We start from the raw sequence: 15,418 nt of genomic DNA on the forward strand, positions 1-15,418 counted from the left end.
ATATAATTTATCTACAGTGACAATAGTAACACTCCTTGAGGGATTTGTAATATATCTGGAGACATTAATATGTGATGATATATTGAGGATCTTCAGGAAACACAGCCAATAGGATGTATGTTAATATAATTAATTATTTTCTGAAATATAAGTAGTCTAGCAGCCATTTAAAAGCAAAAATTATTTACTTGAGTATATATCTCAGAACTAAGTACATTCAGTCAACCCAAAAAATTTAAATTAGCACCTGCACAGTGGCTCAGCCCTGTAATCCTAGCACTTTGGGAGGCCGAGGCAGGCAGACCATTTGAGGTCAGGAGTTCAAGACCAGCCTAAGTTAGGAGTTCAAGACCAGCCTGGCCAACATGGTGAAACCCTGTCTTTACTAAAAATACAAAAGTTAGCCGGAGGTGGTGGCATATGCCTGTGATCCCAGCTACTCAGGAGGCTAAGGCAGGAGAATTGCTTGAACTTGGGAGGTGAAGTTTGCAGTAAGCTGAGATTGCACAACTGCACTCCATCCTGGACTATAGAGTGAGACTCCATCTCAAAAAAGAAAAAAAAAATTAATTAGAAGATATTGGTAAAAAAAAAGAAAAACAAGTGCCATGAATTTATGAATCAAAAGATAGCTAAAATGACAGTAAAATCAGTTAGTCTTAAGCATTCTTATCAAAAACATAAATGTAAAAGTAAAAAAGGTACCCATGTGAGGTGATAGATGTGTTTATTAACCTGATTGTGGTAGTCATTTCAAAATATATACATATGTCAAATCATCTTGTAAACTTTATATTAATATAGTTTGATTTTTCAATTATACCTCAAAAAAGCCAAAAAAAAGCCTTAAGAATGAAAAAAGTACCAATAATACGAAGAAAAAAATGACTAAGTCAATTTTAAGTAATTTACATATTCAGTGAAAAAAAAATTTATTAAAAAAGAAATTGTACCATAGATAAAAAGCAGCTTTCATAATTACAGACATCAATTTATCAAAAGTCTGAAAAATCCTAAATGCATATGAACTATTAGAACTTCAAATATGTAAAACAAAGACTAAAAAAAGGAAAATTGGACAAACTTATGACTATAGTTGGAGACTTCAATAATTTTCTTAGTAATTGATTCAAACAAGTACACAGAAAATCAATATGTATAAAGAAGACGTGAATAACACTATTTACCAGCCTTGCCTAATTTACAGATAAAAGAGCTTTCCACTCAATAGTAGCAGAATATACATTTTTTCAAGATTGATTGAAAAATCATGACCAGATTTCGCACACTGCCTATTCTACAAACTGAGAGCTAACAATATGCTTTTATTACATGCTAAAATGGTTATACAAATGAATGAACCAACACAACAACAAACAGAAAAAGATTATTATGTAGAAGCTATGTCTGGCCCTCAAACTCTAAAATATTTAGGTCTTCCTGGTAAAACAGAAAATGTTTACTCAACCGTTTTCCTGCGGTAGGCCATAATTTAACTCTGAACACATTTGTTATATTCAAGATTATGTGATACGTATGTATGGCCACAACAGAATCACTTTGGAAATCGATAAAGGAAAGTTAGGTAGAAAATTCACCAATATTAAGAAATTAAACAACATACCTCTCTGTTACCCATAGGTGGAAGCAGGAATCATAGAGGACCTCTTTTCTTTTAATTGAATTGAAAGTAAAAACCTTACATATCAAAACTGGTGAGGTGCTGTAAAGTAGTATTAAAAAGGAAACTTTTAGCATTAAAAGTTTATGTTAAAGTAGTATTTTAATTTTCTTTTCTAAGGCATGGTTTAGCTATTTTGTTTCCGTAAAGAGACAAAATATTTTAGCTTCTGAAGGCCACATATGGTTTCTATTGCATATCCTCTTTATGTTTTTCTTATAAACATTTAAACATGTAAAAATCATTCTTACTCTTGGGCCTTATAAAAATGAGCCACAAAACAGTTTCACTGTCTCATATAATTAGGATTTGCATACAATGATAGAAAAAAGAAATACAAACAAGTTATTAATGGATTTTTTATGGTTCAAGATTTTGTGTACTAATAAATTATTGCTTACAGAAAGGCTGTGAAATGTTTCTCCTGTGTTTTATTCTATAATTGTTATTGTTTTAGTGTTTACATTTAAGTTCATTATCAATTTAGACAATGTTTATGTATGTCACGACTTGCTTATTAAGCTTCATTTTTTTCTAAATGCATGTCTAGTTTTTCTAGCACCATTGGTTTTAAAAAAATCCACCCTTTCCTAATTGAAATACATAGGCAAATTATGTCTATATGAGATTGACCATCTTTTTTTTTTTTTGAGGCAAAATCTTGCTCTGTTGCCCAGGCTGGAGTGCAGTGGTGCGGTCTCAGCTCGCTGCAACCTCTGCCTCTTGGGTTCCAGCAATTCTCCTGTCTCAGCCTCCCAAGTAGCTGTGATCATAGGCATGCACCACCACACTCAGTTAATTTTTGTGTTTCTAGTAGAGATGGGGTTTCACCATATTGGTCAGGCCAGTCTCGAACTCTTGACCTCAGGCGATCCACCTGCCTCTGCCTCCCAAAGTGCTGGGATTACAGGCTTGAACCACCAAGCCCAGCCAGATTGACCATTGTTATGTGGCTTCGTATATTCATTTGGTAGGGCTCCAATAACAAAGTACCACAGGCTGGGTGGTTTAAGCAACAGAAATATACTTTCTTACAATTATGGAGGCTACAACTATGAGACTAGGTTGTCAGCAGGGTTGGTTTTTTCTGAGGCCTGCCTGCATTTATTGTAACATATAATAAAAATAATATAATATACATAAAATTAATATATTATTCTTATGTGACACATTTTATTATGAAATAGACCCAACATACATTGGGTTTTGAGGTTAGGATTATTGTCATTACAGCTTATAATTACATAGAAGAATGTAATGAAAATAAAACAGAAAATTGCTAATTAGGTTTTTTGTTTTAAGGTGTCTATGGACATTTGTAGACATGTCACACAGGCATACAAACATTTCAATTTTGTGTAAGAGTCTTATCTTTTTTCCAAAAATAGAAGCTGTGTTTCCCTTACAGCTGTAGTGACAAGCTGGACTGACTCAATGCCATGTCCCGCTACCCTGTCGCATTAATCGCTGACTTGAATGACGAATGTGCATTCAACTCAATTTTCTCTTGTCATTTGTAAAGACATTTACTTTTATGACCTAAAGATGTAACTATGCTCTTCTTTTGAAACACAAATCATATTTACACACTACATACATTCTTATTCAAACAAGAATTAAATTTGTCATTTACCACAATTACACTGAATCTTTTATAATATGTGACACATATGTTTGCTTGCTTTTCTCAATTTTATGTATAAAACTTTGGTCCCAGAGATTGGGAAAAGAGCTGACACTAAATAAATAATTTGCATCACAGAGTTTGATTTAATTAATTTTCTTAATCTCCAAACAATACTAACAGGAAAATATTATTCCTGACACATAAACAATGGCAACAAATTTTGGAGGAGCTAGAACCAGGTAAGTTACACAAAGTCAAAGTTTTAATATATGGAGGAATTTATATTTGAACTCAGAGCTGCCAAACTCATAATCCTTTGCTCTTTCTAATCTAAAACATCTATAAATGCAGCAATAATCATAGGAGATAAATGTGTGCTAAAAACATATGTACTCATGCTACAGCCATCTTCCTGATCCTTATTAATCGAATCCCGCATAAACCATATTAGCTTGCATAGCTTTCTGCACTCTCAAATAAACAGGAGAAAACATACGTGTGTTTGCATGCATGTCCTGACACACACACCACATAAAATTATTTGATAAAAATGGGATCCGATTATGTAAATGTTGCTACATATTGCACTTGTTAAAAAACACTCTTTAGAAAGCCCTTCAATCAGCTGGTGCAAATCTAATTCATTTTTTAATACTTAATAATATTTTATGATATTAACACACCTTAATTTTTCCATTATTTCTGTATTTTAACTGCCATCATCTTTTTTATTTGTGCCTGTGATGGTTAATTTAGTGTGTAAACTTGAATGAGCCCTGTGATGCCCAGATACATGGTTAAATATTGTTTCTCTGTCTGTGATGAATTTGTGGAAGAGATTGGCATTCGAATTGGTGGGCTGAGTGAAGCAATTGCTCTTCCCAGTGTAGGTGGGCATCATTCAACCCACTGAAGATCCTAAAAGAATGAAAATGTGGAGGAAGGTTGAATTCTGTCTATCTCCTTCAGCTGAGACGTCAGTCTTATTCTGCCCTTGGACTAGGACTAACACCATTGGTGTTCCTGGTTCTCAGGCCTTCAAACTCACACTGGAATTTATATCACCAGCTTTCCTGTGTCTCCAGCTTGCAGATGGCTGATCTTAAAACTTCTCAGCCTCCATAATAGCATAAACCAAAGCCTTAGGATAAAATTTTTGAGACATAGAGATAGAGAGAGGTGGATAGATAGATTTCTTAGCATTTCTGTTTTTCTCAATGTGCCTGCTTAATACAATAACCTTTCCTATGTGATTTGTTAGTTTTTGCACCTTTATGTGATGTGGTCATGGTATTTAATTATGATGGCCTCCCTAATTATATTAAGAGTATTTATTTTTTAAAATGGCCTGGAATGATTTGTCATTTTAAAATTATCTGTTCTTTAAAGGTTAAATATTTTCCAGTTATGCTTGAGGTCACTTTAATCATGTCTATATTTTAATAGACCATCTACTTTCTCTAAGCTTTCAAGTATTATAACACAGAATTATTTCTTTAATCTTTTTTGTTGTTGTTGTTTTATTTTTTGTTTTTTGAGACAGAGTCTCACTGCAAGGCCCAGGCTGTAGTGCAATGGTGTGATCTTGGCTCACTGAAACCTCCGTCTCCTGGGTTCAAGTGATTCTCCTGCCTCAGCCTCCTGAGTAGCTGGGATTACAGGCACACACCATCATGCCCGGCTAATTGTTGTATTTTTAGTAGAGACAGGGTTTCACCATGTTGGTCAGGCTGGTCTCAAACTCCTGACCTCGGGGTGATCCATCTGCCTCGGCTTCCCAAAGTGCTGGGATTACAGGCATGAGCAACCATATCCGGCCTCTTTAATCTTATAATACGTATATCATGATGTATTTTTATACCTACTGTTCTATGTCTTTCTTCTTTCCTCTGCACAGGGCTCATGCAGAACCACTGGAGCTCATTGTGTGCATCCCCAGATGCGCTCAGCTGACCTGTATCTTTGGACAGTTGGTAACTTGCACAGTGAATAGTCCCAGCCATGCTCACTTTTTGCATCATCTCCAGACATCTTTGCTGTCTTGTATTCCCCTGGGTAAATATTAGTCTTAATTATAGCATCTTCATGGTTGAGTCCTGTTCTACTCCACTGTATGCTAATTCTTTAGAACTTACTATTATATAATTGTGTACAGAAAGTGTTGTAAATGATAACCAATTACTTCATTTAAAAACAATTTATTGAGATGAAATTCACACAACATAAAACTCGCTATTGTAAAATGAACAACTCAGTAGCATTTAGTATGCCCACAGTCTTGTGCAATTACCACATCTATCTAGTTCCAAAAGATTTTCATCATTCCGATGTAAAACCTCTCACCCATTAGGCAGAATTTCCCTGTTCCTCTTCCTCTGCTAGCTCCTGACAAACATCAGTGTCTGTTCTTTCTGTGGATTTATCTATAGGTTGGTGCAAAAGTAATGGTGAAAGTAATGGCAAAAGCCACAATTACTTTGCACCAACCTAATATTTCAGAGATTTTATTTAAACAGAATGAAACTTTGTGCCTAGCTTCTTTCACTTAGGAAAATGTTCTCAGGGTAACGCATGTTGTAGTGTGGATCAGTGCTTCATTCCTTTTTATGGCTGAGTGTTATTCAAGTACAACTGATAATACACAAAAGGCAGGTAATAATGCCACTCCTCTGCATTCGAGTCCAAGGGGCTGTGGTGCCATATTGCTGAGTGTGGCCTTGTGGATTTTCCTGTTGTCTTCCTTCACACCATGGCTTGTCATGGCTGATGTCTCAGATTCACGGATTAATACCTGGGCACTCACAGTGACAATTATGTCAATGTCAGTGGGAAGCAAGGTTATCTTTTGGGAGCCAGATGCTCTTTATAAGTTGGAAACATAATACCCAGAGGCTCCTGCTGCAAATATGTTTAATAATGACTCAGGAAAGTTCAGCCACAGGGAAGCACCAGCATCACAGGCATCTCTGCTGACATGGACCTTAGTTTCTATGGCTCATTTGAGCCCTCCTGGTTCCTTTGTGCAGTGCCCCTTTGTCCACTTGGTTCCAACCTCTCCACACTTTTAGCTCTCGGCTGCCCCATGCTCCTGCCTGCTTAGAACCTTTGGAATGGGGTTGGCCTCTACCTGGAAACACACTGACCAACCTGCATGGATACCCCCTGCTCACTCTTCAGGTTTTCTTTTACATGTCATGGTTTCAAGGAACTTTCCCTTATGCCTCTCTTTCTTAACACCCTCACCATGACCTGTGAGTTACATCTCATTATTTGATCCAGATAACTACACCCTAGCCAATCTATGTAAGAAAAACGAGGATGGCCTATCTACTTCCACAAGGTTGACCAAAGAATAAGTGAAATAGTTCAGGTGTGAATGCAAGTTTCTTGGCTACATGAAGCAGGGAGAGAACAATGCAGACCGGCAAGGAAACCTAGGGCCTGAGAAAGAGGAGAGTAGCAAGTTCCCTGGGTTTTCCTGTTGCTTCACACACCTCAGACGAGGTAGTGTCTAAAGAAATCAGGAAATCAGAACATCAATGAACACAAGCAAACCAAACAAAGACCTCTCTGTCACCCAGGTTGGAGTGCAGTGGCATGATGTCGGCTCACTGCAGCCTCAACATCCCAGACTCAAGAGATCCTCCCACTTCAGCCTTTCAAGTAACTGGGACCACAAACCCATGCCACCCTGTCTGGCTAACCTCTGTATTTTTTGTAGAGGCAAGATTTTACCATGTTGTCCAGGCTGCTCTTGAACTCCTGGGCTCAAGCAATTCACCTGCCTTGGCCTCCCAAAGCGCTGTGATTACAGGCATGAGACACCACACTCAGCCCCAAACAAAGATCTCAAAAACAGCATGTTCATTTAGTTGTGTGACAAGTAAATGAAAAAACAAACAAGATAGAAAACATTTAAACACCATAAAAGGAACTGATGAATGTGAAAAAAAGGACTATAGCAATTAGCAAGACTAAACAAGAGAGGGAAAATAGACTGGAAACAAAAGTTCACATAGCTTTGGGGAGCTGTGGGTGTACAAGAAAAAAAATATAATATTTGTGTTGCGGGAATCCCAGAAGGAAAGGAAAACTCGTGTGGACTTTTAAAAGGTATTTAGAAAAGTAATGGCTGAAAACTCTCTAGATTTATAGAACATATCTGCCAAGTGATTTAAATAGTCTGAGTGAACTCCAAACAGGGTGAAGCCAATGAAATCCATGAAGAAACATATCACAGCCATACTGTCAAAATCAAAACACTTCTATTGTCAAATAGAAGACAAAGAAAGCTTGAATGCAGTGAGAAAGAAAGGACATTTAGAAAGACACTTACACAGAGTGAGGAAAAAAAAAGACACATTTCGCTTTAGAAACTATAGTCGCCAGAAGGAAGCAGCACATTTTTCAAGAAAGAAAAGAACCGTCCACTCACGAAACCACATCCAATGAAAATATCATTCAAGTATAATATAGAAATCAACACATTCTCAAATGATGGAAATCTGAGAAAATTTATGGGCAGCATACTCACCTGGAAAAAAATGGCTAAAGGTAGTTTGTTACACAGGAAAAAAATCCTAGAAGAGTAAACTTAGAACATTAGGATTTAAGAAACAACAACAGAAAGAGGAAAGGAATGATCACATCCAGTAGCCTTAAGCTTCTTGTCTGAGTTTCATAGATTATGTATGTGGTAGAGGCAAAAATTAAAACACTCTCTGATGATGTTCTCAATACAATTATACTAGAAAGGGAGGTGGATAGAGGAATATAAAGGAAAATAAAATGTCTACATTTTACTTGAACTCAACAACAAAGAAGTATTGCAAATATATACATCCAAAAGCATTATTGGTAAATCAAAATGGAATTCTAAAATAAATGATAATGTTACTTACAGGAAGGTAAGAAAGATTAAAAAAACAAAACAAAACACAAAGAAGTGGCAAAGAGGAAACACAAAGCAACAAAAGACAGACAGACTAAAGCTCCAACATATGACAAGCTACATTGTAAATAAATCATCTGAACACACCAATTAAAAAACAGATATTGATATATTAGAATTTATAGAAAAGGTGACTCAACCCTCAACCATCTGGAAGAAACTCATTCCAAATAAATTACTATAGACAAATTGAAAGTAAAACTATGGGAAAAATATGCCACAGAAATATTAAGTAAAACAAAGTAGGATTGAATATAATAATATCAAATAAAGTAGGATTCAGGTTAAGAATTCATTAAGGATAGACATAAGTATCATATAAACATAAGAGCATCAACCCACCAAAAAGATATATCCACAATAAATGTTTAGACACCAAAATAAATTAATTAATAAAGCTGAACTATTTGTAAAGCAATACATGATAGCACTGTAATTTACATGGACAAATGGAATACATATGAAATGTATGGAACTAACAGAATACATATAAAATATATCATATTCTGGGCTATAAAAAACTTCAATAAATTGAATAATACAAAGTGTGTTCTCTGACCACAGTGGAATCAAACTAGACATCAGCAATGAAAAAAGATGTCAGGAAAATTTCTAAACACTTTGAAACAAAACAACACACTTCTACATAATCCATGAGGAAAAGGTGATGCCTCAAGGGTATCAGAAAAAACTGATAAAGGCCGGGCATTGGGTCTCACACCTGTAATCCCAATATTTTGGGAGGCTGAAGTGGGAGAATCTCTTGCTAGGTGTTTGAGACGAACCTGGGCAAAATAGTGAGACCTAATCTCTACAAAAATAAACTTTTAAAATAAACAAAAAAAATTGCTGGGAATGGTGATGTGTGCCTGTAGTGCCAGCTACTTGAAAGGCTGAGGTGAGACAATCCTTGAGCTTGGGAGGTTGAGGCTATAGTGAACATTGATTGTACCATTGCACTCCAATGTGCGCACAACTGCAGACCCCACAGATATTGAAAGGATAATATGAATAAGGAGTCTTTCCCAATTGTATTTTTGTCGTTTGTGGAAGATCAGGATACCCAAGGACATAAAGACAGGAACGATAGACATTGGTGACTAATAGAAAGAGGGAGAGGGAAGGGGGAAGGTCTGAAAGATGATGTATTGAGTACCATGCTCACTACCCAGGTGATGGCTTCAATCATATTCCAAACCTTAGTATCACACAATATGCCTTTATAACAAACCTGCACATGTACCCCCCTATTCTAAAAAAAGTTGGAAAAGGAAAATATGATATAAACAACTGTAAACACATAATCTAAACACACATATTTGATAATTTAGATAAACTAAATTTCCTAAAAAGTAACAAATTACTCCAATATGTCTAATATTAAATGGATCATTTGGATAGCTCTACATTAAGAAAAAAATCATAATTTAAACTCTTTGAAAAGAAATTTTCAGGTTCAGATGATTTCATTGAAGAATAAAAACAATTTTTTTTAAAAAGAATTAACAAAAATTTTACACAATCTCTTACTAGCAAAAAAGAGGGAAGCGTTGACCAAATTATTATGTAAGCTTAGTTATCTTCTAATATAACCCACTCTCCCAAAATGATAGTACAGAAAAGGAAAGCAATAGGCAAATCTCTCATGAGTAGAGACACAAAATTATTCAACAAAATATTATCAAACAAAATTCAGCAATCTATAAAAATAAATATATACCATGATTAATTGGGCTTTATTCCAGATATACAAGACTGGTTTAATATTTGACATTGATCAATGCAATCCACCGTATAAGCTGGTTAAAGAAGAAAAAATATATGACTGTATCAATTTGTTGCAGGACTTTTCCTTAAAAAGTTCAACTAAATACGAGGACCTTGTCACATGGCCATAAAGATTTAGGCTCATAGACGATTTGAAGGGTGGGTAAGGCAAGATTTTGTTGGCTGAAAAGGGGGAAAAAAAGGGAAACAAGGACCCTCCTCAAAGCCAGAGTCCCTGCTGGTGCGCTTCCCACCTCGAAGTTTGAATTCCAGATTCCACCCAGGAAAAAGAGGGGCCAGGCTCCTCCCCTCTGCAAACAGTGCGAACTTCTGTGGATCCACCCTAGTGCACACTCCTCCCTGTGTGCCCAGGCCAGCCTGAGTTTCTCTTGTGACCCCTTCCCTCCAGGTTGTCTCATTCTCCCTTCTAAAAAGTACATGTAACTGCTGTTAGAATAAGGATAAGGATAAGGATGAAGACCAATCTTTACTGCTTTCTGCTGACAGGGGGCACTGTTTGTGGGGGGGAAATGGCAGTCAGAGCTCCCTCAGAGGGCTATCTAAGGGTTCCCAGAAAAAAGGGGCAATCCTCCAAGGCTCTGGTTGCAAGACGATTTTGAGTTTGATGGCCGAAGGCAAGAAGAGAAAAACCTGGTTATTAGAAGATATATATCAAAATGAAACAAGGGGAGGAGTAAGAGGAGCTCAAAAATCCCAAGGCCTTTTACCAGTTTGCACAGGGAGAGGGAGGCCAAAAGCTCAACTGGTAAAAAACTTCATCCTTTTGCTGGAATGTCATATTTCTGTGTTCCCCTCCCTAAGCCCAACACAAAGCCAACCAATTTAAGATTTGGAAAATTAACTTTTCTCAGTTTGTAGGATGCATCTGAGGGGAGTGTTCCATAGTACAGAGACACAATTACTTGTCTGTGAAGAGAGGACAGAGAAGGAGAGGGGGAAAAGGAAGGTTTTTTTTTTTGTTTTTTCCAATGGAGTCCCAGGGGTTCAGTATGCATTTGAAAGGGATACAGACTGAAGATGAATGGCTACCCATCCAGAAAGATGCAGGCATCCCTGGATCCCTTCTATTCCTAGCAGATACCCAGGGTACATGAAGAACAGAAGGAAGAGCATCCTCTTTCCTTCTTCCGTGCTTGTATTCCTGAGTCCTGGCAACCTTGGCAGGTGCTGCCATGAGTGCCAAAGCAGCTTGCACCCATGAAGCAGGGAGGTCCTAGAGAATAGGAATTATCCACTGTCACCTATGTCTCTATCCCACCTCCTGTCAGTAGCCTTGAATTTCCTAGACCTCATTTGTGTTGTTGATACTAACATGGTCTTTATCCATGAAAGGGGAGGCTTAGCTTAAGTGGTAGGAATCAGCCATGCTCCCCTGCGCTGTGTCTTTTAACTTCCATTATTCTCTTCGTCTTGATCCCTCAGATCCAGTATTCCTTCCAAGGGCTTTGACCCGAAGCCTGAAATTGAGTTTAGGATAAAAATGTGCCTCAGGGGGTAGCACGAACTCCTTATCATAAGCTGAATGTTGAAGTGAAACTGTGGAACTGAGTCCTCCTCCAACAAGGGAGAGAAAAGGATGTCTTGTTACACACCCAGAAAACTTGTGACTATAGTTATGCTTGCTAGGATTTGGATGCCCGGTGCTTGGCTTTGGTTACGTCCCTTCGTCTTACTTTCTCAAAGGAAACCTCTAAGTGATGGGCATTCTATTTATTCCCATCACCTGGCAGGATCTGCAGAATAATTGCTCAGAACTAGATTATTGATCCAGTTTTTTACGTTAGCCATTCCTCTTGTTCTTTTTGAGCTGCAGCCAGAGATTGCTGATTGGTTCACAGGAACAAGCAGGATTAGTTTAAAAATGTATGCAGAAATTTAAAAACAACTAATGAGTTTAGAATTTAATGACAAATGTATGCTAAAATTTGAAACATAATTTATGTCTCCCCAGTCCTCATTTTTGTTAAAAAACAAACAAACAAACATAGAACTGAGTGGTTTGCAAAATAGACTTTAATCTTATACTTGGCCTGATTGTTTGCCTGAAATGAAGCAGGAATAATTCTTTCTACCTAGGCCTTTTGGATTGGATTTGATGGAACTCTGTTCTCTAAGGAATCTCAGATAAGACCTTTTAAAGCCAAGCACAGCCATACGTTTGTATCCTCAAATTCCTGTGAGTTGGGTGATCCTCTCCTCTTAAGGTCCCAAGATAAACTTGGAGTGCCTGGAGCTGTTAGAAAGTGACATTCTTCACTGACTACAGATCAGGAAGCCTGTAAATGGACTGTGTAGGCAAGGGCATGAGGCCAGTTTCTCCCACATGGCCTTTATTGACTTTGCAATTTGAGGTCGATTCCTTAAAGAGAAGCATACCTTTCCAGTCAAAGCCTTGATAAAATAACCAGTTTTACCAATTGAGTCCTGTGGCAAAAGAAAATGGATTCGTATTGCACTGATGCAAACAACTATATTGACATAAGGTAAGAATACTCACAGATATGAGTTTCCAAATTCTAGAGGAACCAGGCAGAGAGAAACAAACATGCTCCAAAATTTGATCACAAGAGTATACCTTGCTTAATTATTAAAGGCCTAAATAGTTTAAAATAAGTTTCTTTGACTCTCTAAAACAAAACAAGGATCAGCAATATTTCAAGCAAAGGTAAAAAGTTGCTTCAGCTTTCTGAGTTCAATCCATTCAGTTAACTCTTGTCTTGCTTAATATCCGTGAGCATTTTAGCTCTTCATGAGTCTTGTAATTTGCCTTTATTCCATTGTCACACTCTCCAAGGTTATCAGAAACTTTGATAACTATTTGGGAGTACCTATCAGAGTCTTATAGCTTATTATAAACCATCTTTGAAAAAGATTAAGACAAGACAACAATTATTTGTGAATAGCAAAATGTCCAGGATAGATACAGTTGGAAACACAATTGACAAAGAAGCTTGTTTATCTCCATGGTTTACAATAGCTTAACATAAAAACCTTAATTATGATTGGTAGCACATACTCAGACATTAGAATTTTAGAAATCCCATACAATTTGGAAACATATGTTAACATTCACCAAAATATAACCTAAAGAAGATTGAACACCATTTTGGCAATCCCACGCATGTAGACATGTTAAATAATCCTATTTTCTGGATGTTTCACGGACCTCTGAACCATCCAAAAAGCCAGTCATTAGGAAAGACAAATTTGAAGCTGAAGTTTGATTTTGAGAGGGCTGTTAAATATGTCTGAAGTTTAAAACACTTGATATTATGAAATAGAATTCCAGATTACCGTAAGTTATTTATTTTGCCAAAATGATGACTCAGAAATTTTAAAGAAGTGAAAACCTGTTGTAACCCTTTACAAATTTTCCTAAAGAGCAGATTAATGCCTTAAGAATACCTTGCTCTTTTATTTTAATGCTCAATTTACATAAAAACCATAAAATAGCTTTTTTGAATTAAGTCAATAGGTTCACACAGAGAATTTCTTCTGATACATTAATTTCCACAATCTTTCTACGACATGTTTAAACCTTCAGCTTTTTCTTATCTAATTTAAAATAATTATTTAACCGTAAGCAAAAAATATACATTTCCATGCCTTTTAAGAACCTTTTCCATAAAGCACATTTTACTGTTTTTACACCTCACATGTAAATCTATTTTCAGTAGTTTCAATTACTTGTTATAATGTTAACTCCTAGCAACTTTTTAATGAAAAAGCTGTAAGCTGCTTTAATTGTGTGCTAAGTACCACCAAAGTTTGTCTCCCGGCATAATTTAGGGCATGGTTTGTTCCATATGTCCCCAGGCCTTACCAATTGTGAAGCAGGCAAGACAGATAGTTCTTCAAAACCCAAAAAGCAGTTTATAACCTTGAAACATTTAGCAAACCTTGCATCTGACCTGCATAATTTATTTCACCTATTTAAATTTTAATGACACCTGCATTTTACCTACCAATAATCTATAAGACTGTTTTTATATCTCAAAGGTTAAAGCCATGTGAAACACAAGGTACCACAGCTTTTATTTTCCCTTTAAAAAATATTCGATACAAGCACCTGTCTTTCTTTAAGCCAAATTAATTAGAGCTCCTTTTACAGACATCACACACACATACATGTAACTACACAGACAGGCAGGAGAAAACCCAGTCCCCAGGTGGGGTTCTTTAAGAGACAGGGCTAGGAAAACATGTAGATATCAAACCAGAAAGGAACTTATTGGCTAAGGCAGGATTGCTAAACAAAGCCCTGCCACTGGAGTTATAAGCCATGCCCCTGGGACGTAAAACAAGATGGAGGCTTGCAGGGAAGTTTACTGTGAACCATACAGACATGCAAAGCACACTAGATTGGCTACAGCTTAATATCAGCCTCACAAATCCTTTTTCACAATTAAAACTTTACAGAGAATATAAACAGCTGTTCTTATCATTCCTGACCTAGTAAAACATCTTCCAAAAGTAAAAACCTTGTTTAAAAGTTAACTGCTGATGGGGTGGAGAAAAATAAGAAAGGAAATAGTTTTAAAATGCGTGGGGAAGAGTCTCTTATTTTACTCTTACACAACTTGTTCCTCCACCAGGAGAAAAGCCTAATTACTGTCCATGGAGCTGAACCCCTTGGCTGTGGAAGGAGAAGGATGGGGCAGCACATGGCTGAGAATCAGCCATCCAGCTGTGTAGGAACCTTGGGCCATGTGTCCCAGCCTGGGCATTGAGGGGAGGGGGAGCAAGGAGCTGCTGCTCACCCATCTGGCCTGAAAAAGGAAGGAAAAGGCCATGAAAAGGTCCCAAGGCCTGGGAGTGATGAAGGTGGGGGCACAGTTATCCCTACCCTCAGAAGTCTGAGGATGAAACGTGTTTGAAAGGAGAGGCAAAAGATTTCTCGTTTTGCATCTCACTCACTGCTTCTTGAGGCCTCATGTTGGGTGCCAAAAATATTGCAGGACTCTTCCTTAGTTCAGCTAAAGGCAAGGTCCTTGTCACACAGCCGTAAAAATTTGGGCTTGCGGATGATTTGAAAGGTGAATAAGGCAGGGTTTTATTGGCTGAAAAGGAGGAAAAAAGGGAAATAGGGACCATCCGCAAAGCCAGAGTCCATGCTGGTGTGCTTCCCACCTTGTAGTTCGAATTCTAGGTTCCACTCAGGAAGAGGAGGAGCAAAGCTCTTCCCTGCTGTGCACAGCCTGAACTTCCATGGTTCAACCCCAGTGCACATTCCTCCCAGTTCAGAGGCCAGTTGCAGTTTTGCCAGGGAGCCCTTCCCACCTGGCTGCCTCAAGCTTATTCAGAAAAAGCTTGAAAAGTTCAACATACACATATAAAATAGAGTCTTAGTAAAAGGGAAATGGAGGTGAAG

Source organism: Hylobates moloch, unplaced genomic scaffold, assembly GCF_009828535.3.
Source record: "Hylobates moloch isolate HMO894 unplaced genomic scaffold, HMol_V3 SCAFFOLD_9, whole genome shotgun sequence".
Lineage (NCBI taxonomy): Eukaryota > Metazoa > Chordata > Mammalia > Primates > Hylobatidae > Hylobates > Hylobates moloch.